The sequence below is a fragment of the Canis lupus genome, chromosome 8 (assembly GCF_011100685.1).
Source record: "Canis lupus familiaris isolate Mischka breed German Shepherd chromosome 8, alternate assembly UU_Cfam_GSD_1.0, whole genome shotgun sequence".
Taxonomy (NCBI): domain Eukaryota; kingdom Metazoa; phylum Chordata; class Mammalia; order Carnivora; family Canidae; genus Canis; species Canis lupus.
In genome coordinates, this window is record NC_049229.1 from 66251067 (window position 1) to 66258831 (window position 7765).

Genomic DNA, 7765 nt, shown 5'->3' on the forward strand with positions numbered 1-7765 from the left:
GCTATTCTCCATAGATTCTATTCTTTATAGACTCAGTGAATTTCCCTCTAAATGCCAAGGGGAGTTTTTTTTAAGACAACAACTTGATTCTGAAATGTATATGCGAGAGGAAAGAGCCAAGAAGAGGCAGCACATTTGAAATATGCACTAAAATGATAAATCCATAGAGAGATCCTCATGACCTGGGGGCGGGCGGGTGGTTCTTAAATAAGATACAACACACAAGGAAAAAAATAAAAACAAGATGGAAACTTGGAAACATGCTATTGAGATCGTAAATACCTATCAAGAAGCAACAGGTACTTTAGCCCAGCTGGTGGGAGTGTGAAGGGGTGTGAGCAGCCTGGTATTCCTAGTGAGGCTGGATGTTCTCTGACCTCATGGTCTGGCACTTCCATCCTACTTACAAACTCGAGACTCGTGTTGTCACATGGGACTTTCTGTGATGAAAATACTATCCGCCTCTCCCATGTGGTGGCCACTAGCCTCAAGTGGCTACCGAGCATTTAAAACATGGTGCATGTAGGGATCCCTGGGTGGCGCAGCGGTTTGGCGCCTGCCTTTGGCCCAGGATGCGATCCTGGAGACCCACGATCGAATCCCATGTCGGGCTCCCGGTGCATAGAGCCTGCTTCTCCCTCTTCCTGTGTCTCTGCCTCTCTCTCTGTGTGTGTGACTATCATAAATAATAAATAAAAAAAAAACATGGTGCATGTAAACAAGAAAGGGAATTTTAAATTTTATTCCATTTTAATTAATCTATTTAAACTTAAATAACCACCCCAGTGGATGGTGTAGCCATAAAGTGGTGCTTCTTGAGATCCTTAATGTCATTTCACTCTAGAAAATGGTAACATTTGGGAAGAGACTCGCTTTCAAAAGTGTGCTGGGAGATAGGAATGGGAATGTCCATCCAATATAGAATAGGTAAGCAATCATGGGATATCCAGAGGACACAATACTACAAGGCCATTTGGAGGAGTGAACCCCAGCCCATCACCAACATGAACACAATTAAGGATTGTGAGAAACACAATTAAAACGAACAAAGGAGGAGCGCCTGGATGGCTCAGTTGGTTGAGTGTCCACCTCTTGCTCTCAGCTCAGGTCTTGATCTCGGGGTTGTGAGTTCAAGCCTTGCATTGGGCTCCACGCCCAGCTTGGAGCCTACTAAACAACAACAGCAAGAAACAAACAAACAAAAGAAAAAAAAAGAGAGAGAGAAACCAACCAAAAGTCAGACTCTTAACTATGGAGAAATAACTGATCATTGCCAGAGGGGATTTTGGTGGGGGATGAGTGAAATAGGTGATGGGGATCAAGTGTACACTTACGATGATGAACACTGAAGAGCCAAATTACTGTATTGTGTGCCTGAAACTAATATAACACCGTGCATTAACCACACTGGAATTACAATAAAAAAAAGAGGAACTGGTTCCATTTATATAAAGATTTTTTTAAAGCAAAATAAACAGTCTGTTGTTTGGGGTCACAAATCCACCCGGCAAAGCCATAAAGAAAAACACATATATGATTAAACACAGAATTTAGGCTGGCGGGTATCTCTCTGGGGACAAAGGAGGTTGAAGCTGGTGGGTGTGGGGTACCGAGGGAGCCTGTTATATTTTTATTTTGGGAGGTGGCACGTAGCTATTTTATTAGTAGTGGCATTTAATTAAACTGTGCGTACATGTTAGACATTCTTTAATATGTAGACTGTTTAAAAATATTTTATTTATGTATTTGAGAGAGAGGGACAGAGAAAGAGAGAAAGAGAGCATGAGCGGGGAGGGGCAGAGGGAGAGGGAGAAGCAGACTCTGCTGAGCAGGGATCCCAATGCAGGACTCGATCCCAGGACCCTGGGACCATGATCTGAGCCAAAGGCAGATGCTTAACCACTGAGCCACCCAGGTGCCCCTAATATGTAGATTTCTTACTAAAATAGAATAGATAGGAAGAATCATAGTTCAGATGTGTTCATGAAAGTGGGAAGGTACCTCAAATAGCTTCTTACATTTCTTAGGCACCTTCTGCTCCTATTTAGTATGTAAATGAAATAATTATGCTAATATGACCTAAAGGTAAGTATCAGCCCAGCTGAAATCGTTCACTCATGAGCTAACCCCGTAGATATGCACCGAGCACCTACTATGGGCAGCGACTTTCCGAAGGTCGGGATATGCCGTGAGTAAAGCCCCTGCTGTCCAGGGCCAAGGGCATGTCACAGAGGACCGCACGGACTGTTAGTTGTGGTGAGTGCTGTGCGAATGACAGAGAGCGAGCAGGGAGGGAGCAGCAGGTGACAGTTTTAGGTCAGGCTCGCCAGGGGTGGTTCTCTGCAAGGCTGGGAGTTGAGGAATGCAAGTGCCACAAGAAAGGGAGGTCACATGGATACCTGGACGCTCCGCGTTGCTGGCAGAGGGCGTCCCCCACGCCAGGACCCCAGGGAGGAGCGTGCCTGGGATGCTGCAGGACCCACAGGGACCAGTGTCGCCAGAGGAGAGGCAAGGGGCCTGCAAGCCGGCTGAGGTTTTGACTGCCTTCCCACCATGCGTGCAGCTGCCAGGTGGGGAGAGGGCACCAGAGGTGAGGCGGCCGCCCGGAGGGATGCTGGGGTACGGGCAGGGGTGCATGGCAAGGTCCCCGGTGGAAATGAGCACCACGGTGCAGGTGTGGCTGCACTGTGACACGCTGGGGCCTGCTTACCATTACAGCCTGGGCCACAGAGACAGGAGACACAGCCCCTGCCCTGCCACTCCTCCAGATGCCCCACAGCACCAGAGGCGTCTGCTCCCCAAGAGCAGGCCTGAGCCAGGCTCACTGTCACTACTGACTCCCAGGGACCACCCCCCCCAAGGATGCCCGCAGATCCATGAGGCCCAGGACGACCGCGCCCTTCCATGCCCCCAGCGCCCTTCCTTGCAGGGCCCGCAGGGCCCCCTCACGTCTGCACACACTGCAGTCTTAGCCTTCACCCCGCACAGACCCCCAGCACCTTCTCTGCTCCACGGTGGGAAAGTCCAACCCCGGCTAATTACAGAACTAAACCCGGAGAGTTAGGGGGAGGTCACTGACTAACAGCTCAGTAACGTTTTTGCTCTGATTAGAAGAGGTTCTGCACTTGGTTCACAAGCCCACCGACCAGCTCCCAGTCCAATCCCTGTGCATTTTCTAATTGGGTCCCTCCAGTGATGGGAGACTCACTCCCTGTCTTCTGAGGTAGACCGTTCCTTTGGGAGAAGGAGCTTCCTGATGTTGAACCCAAATGTGCCCCTTCGTAGGCTGAGCCTGTTGCTCCCGGCTGGGATCCTGGGACTCTGCACCACCCGTCCCTGCTAGAGGAGTCAAATTTGTTTTTTTTCTGTTTGTTTGTTTTTAAAGATTTTATTTATTCATGAGAGATCCAGAGAGAGAGAGGCAGAGACACAGGCAGAAGAGGAAGCAGGCTCCATGCAGGGAAGCCCGATGCGGGACTTGATCCCAGGACCCTAGGATCATGACTTGAGACGAAGGCAGATGCTCAACCACTGAGCCACCCAGATGTCCCATAGAGGAGTCAAATTTGAGTTCAGTTTGGAACCACAAACTCGGCTTGGCTTCCCAATTAGGACTGAGCAGATGAGGTTTTAAGGGTTGAATTCTCTGATATTTCTGTCCTGCAGAGACCCCAGAGCCGGGAACCAGCGGGCCCTGTTCGGATGAGGCGTGCCTCCTCCGGGGACAGTTTTCATCCTACTTAGATACACTTTCCTCTACTATATTCATTACCTCCCGGCCCTGGGAAGCACTTGAGTTGAGACCCCTTAATCCATGCTTATGACAGATCTTTACTCATTGAAAGGGTGTTGTTATACAACCCAACGCTTCTCTTTCCCGGTGTAGACACCCTTGTCTCCTCATCCTCTGCTCTTTCCTCCTTGACTCAGTGGCAACAATCCCACAGACCCCTTTGCTTCCCGTGGGCTTTGTTGCTCATCATCCCGAGAAGGTAGCAGTAGGGCAAATACTAACTCAGGGGGACGTAGCAGAGCCTGTGGTGCAGACTTCGAGTTCCAGGGTTTGCTCTTCAGATGCAGAAATCCCCTGTGACTATGGGGAGGTCGCTTGGAGTTCTGGGGTGGAAGCTCCTTCTGCCCCTGACCCCGAGCAGGGCGGCTCCGTGCGGCAATGCTGGCACGTGGGCCGCAATCCTCGGGGCTGCAATCTCGTGCCAGAGAGGAGCTGCAGAGAAATCCCTACGAGTCAGAGACACTGCCTGGAGAGAGAAGGGGTGGCTCGGTGCACCATCCCTTTCTGTTCATTTACAGACTTCTGTCTCCGTCGGGAAGTGTGTTCATTCATTTACCAGAGCCTGAGAGTCTGGATCTGGGAGGTGGCCTGGTCCTGGCGACAGAGTTCCCGCCCGCGGGGCCCTAAGGAGGCAGGTCTGGATTGTTCCAGCAGAGCCACCACCTGGGGTAGATGATGGTTCACCTCCCTCTGGGATTCTGTGTAGGGTCCTGGGCAGGAGGCCTGCTGCAATCACCCCAAAGTTTGGCTAGCTCCCCCCACCCCATGCAAGCAGAAGAATTTCCAAAGGGATGCTTTGCGCTGATTGAGGGCGTCTAGCTAGAGCGTGGGGGCGCCAGGGGGGACGCATGTAGCTGTCAAGGGCATTGCTTGACCTTGGAATTATGCACGTTTCCTTAAGATCAGGGAATTCTGAGCGAACTTTGCAGGTTCCAGCTGAATATCACAGGCGTGCAGCCTTTGGCTCTGGAGGGAGTGGGGTGTCCATGGAGCTCGTGTCATTCCTGACTCTGCTGTGAACCTTCTAGCCCAGAAAATGCTTGAGGTGGTTCCGGTGGACGTAAGAGGACACACGAGAAGGCACGATTTCCTTGCATCACCTTTCCAGGAGTTTTTGGGAACAGAAATCCAAATGATGGTGAGAAGTTCAGATTTAGGGATTAATTTTTTTTTCTTTCTGATCCTTGCTAAAGACTGAGCACCCGTGTAACTTGGTCGCATCCTCTAGTTGTGATGCTAGACCCCGGGAGGCTTCGGAGGGCTCTCTCGATACTCTCAGAAGTTCTTGACATGAGACACGGAGCTGCCAGGGTCTGTTTTCCTGTCACATTCCGTCGTCAGAGGCTGTGTGTGTAAGAGCCTGATTCGGCTGATGGAGCCTTATTCAGCTCGACAGGCGACCTGGCCCCGATGGGAAGTTCTGGGGAGCAGGGCCCGCAAAGCCGCTTTGCACACCTTCCGGAATTTTAGAAATAAATGGGTTCAAGGCAGCTCCTCCCGGGGTCACGCAGTAACAGCTGCGGACCGAGCTGCATGACGTTCGGAACATAGGAGTTGTCAGAAGTAAAACACATCTTCCAGTTCCACTGAAGTTAATAAGTCAAGTTAAATCATCCACATATGTGGAAACAGAAGATTTTCAAAGCAGCGCCTTCATTATAAAAAATGTGTTAAAATTAGTAACTATTTTATATCTTGCCTATTTTCCCCATCCAACCTAGTTTTTTTTTTTTTAAACATCCAAATATAGTTCTGCAGTATTAAGGTAGAGATAGAGATGCACAGAGTCACAAAATTGAGAGATGAAACCGGGTTTGTGTTCCTCCCCTTTGGGTAGCGAGTGCCCTGGGTAGCTTCCGACAGCCGTGCTGTAGGGAGCGGGCCCCCCTCGGACTCCTCTCTCCGCTGTCCCGGTCTCAGAAACGGGTTTCCTCCTTGTTTCTCGATCTGGGGGACTCTCCTAATTTTCATTACGTCCACGTAGAGTCTTCGGGGAACGTGTTTCCGGTACCTTCTCTGGACTTGGGTTGGTTTCTGTGCACAGAGAGCAAATTGTCTGCACACATTTGTAGAAGGAATTCATGAATACAGCTCTTCACTGCGCGGTGGGGTGCGCGCCCCAGTGTCATTTCACGGGTACAGACAGCCTTGGAGACACAGGCTCAAAAGCCACACTTGGAACCTGTGCCACCGAGGCGGTTTGGAGGCATGCGGTGGCAGGTCTGTCTCTTGGGAGCAACACTCCTATTCCCTTCTGGAGAAGTGGCCCCCATCCATCGTAGGTGATCTTGTTGGGCTGTCACTCACCACCCCCATGTGCGAAGATGTGACCCAAGGGGGCCAGATTCTCTCTTTCTCTCTCTCTCTTCTCTTTAAGATTTTATTTATTTATTTATGAGAGACACACACAGAGAGAGGCAGAGACACAGGCAGAGAGAGAAGCAGGCTCCATGAAGAGAGCCCGATGTGGGACTCGATCCCGGGACCCCAGGATCACAACTTGAGCCAAAGGCCGATGCTCAACCACTGAGCCACCCAGGTGCCCCAGTTATCAGTATATTTTATTATTTATTTATTTAAAGATTTTATGCATTTATTCATGAGAGACACACAGAGGCGGAGACACAGGCAGAGGGAGAAGCAGGCTCCCTGTGAGAACCCTGATGTAGGACTCCAACCCGGGACCCCGGGGTCACAACCCGAGTCAAAGGCAGACGCTCAACCGCTGAGCCACCCAGGCGCCCCCCTCCTTCTCTTTCTCAATCATGATCTCGGGGAGCCCGGACAGGAACAAAAGTGGCTGGAGTGGATTCACCCAAATTACAACGTGGTCGTGTAGCTCCTGCTGCCTGGGTGCTCAGACTCACCCCGGCTCCTTTCTTCTCTGAGCCTGTCCCTTCCTCTGCGACCGCCACACCAGGTCCCTACACTTTGTTTGCGGGGAACAGAGCCAGCGTCCCTTCTGTGGCTGCAGCCAAGGAATCCGAGCTGATCCGTCCAGAGAGTCGATGACAGGATTCGGTTTGCTACGGGCCATGTTAGGGGCGTATCGCTGCACTGAACTTTCTGTGTGGACCCCGCCCCATCCCTCCCCTGAAAACTGGAACCCGGCGTAGGGGGGATGTGCATGCCTACCCTGAGTGCCAGAGCAAGTGCACAGCTCATAGGGACAGAGCTCTGGGCGGGAGAGGATGGGACTGCAGGAGGCAGTGTGGTCCCAGCTCTGCCCTCTGCTCAGAGTCACAGGCTGGCCTCTCCCACCCGCAGGCGAGACCCAGGGAAGGGTAGCAGTTTCCTTAAAGTGCTCCATCCCTTCATCCAGTACATAGATTAAACACTGTCGATTAGAGGGAAAGCCAGGACATTCTTGTGCAATTTCTCACAGTTTCTATTCCTCTTATAATTTATTAGTTTGCTTTTAACAGCATCCAAATCCCATCAGCTGTGGTTGAAACATTTCCTTTTCTCAGACGGTGTGCAGGCAAGAGGGTGGACAGCTGGTCCCCCCGCCCTGTGGACCCTCTCCTGATGGAAGGCTAGTCACATCTCTCTCCTTCCTTTTTGCCTGAAGAGCCTCCCTGATCCCCGTAGCTCTAATCCATGTTCTCTAACCCACTGGCCTGGCCTTAGGCTCAGCCCCAACACCTGGACCCCAGCGTATCTCCCCTGCCCTCGCTGCTGCTGCTGCTCTGCCCTCACTCATGCTGTGCGTTCTCTTGGGAACCCTCCACCTGCTTCTCTACCTGGCATCATCAATGCTCCGGACCTGGAAACATGCAGCCTGTGGTCATGATTCCAACATTGCTTTCCCTATTCTTTTTCTGACTTTTCATGGCAATGGATCTTAATCTACATTTAGTCATGTGCAGGGAGAGTGCTAAACTGATAATCCGGAGGGCAGCAAGAACATCTACGGAGACTTTATTATGCAAATTAGGAAAAGGTGCTCCTTCAAGCAGATTTGGCCACAGG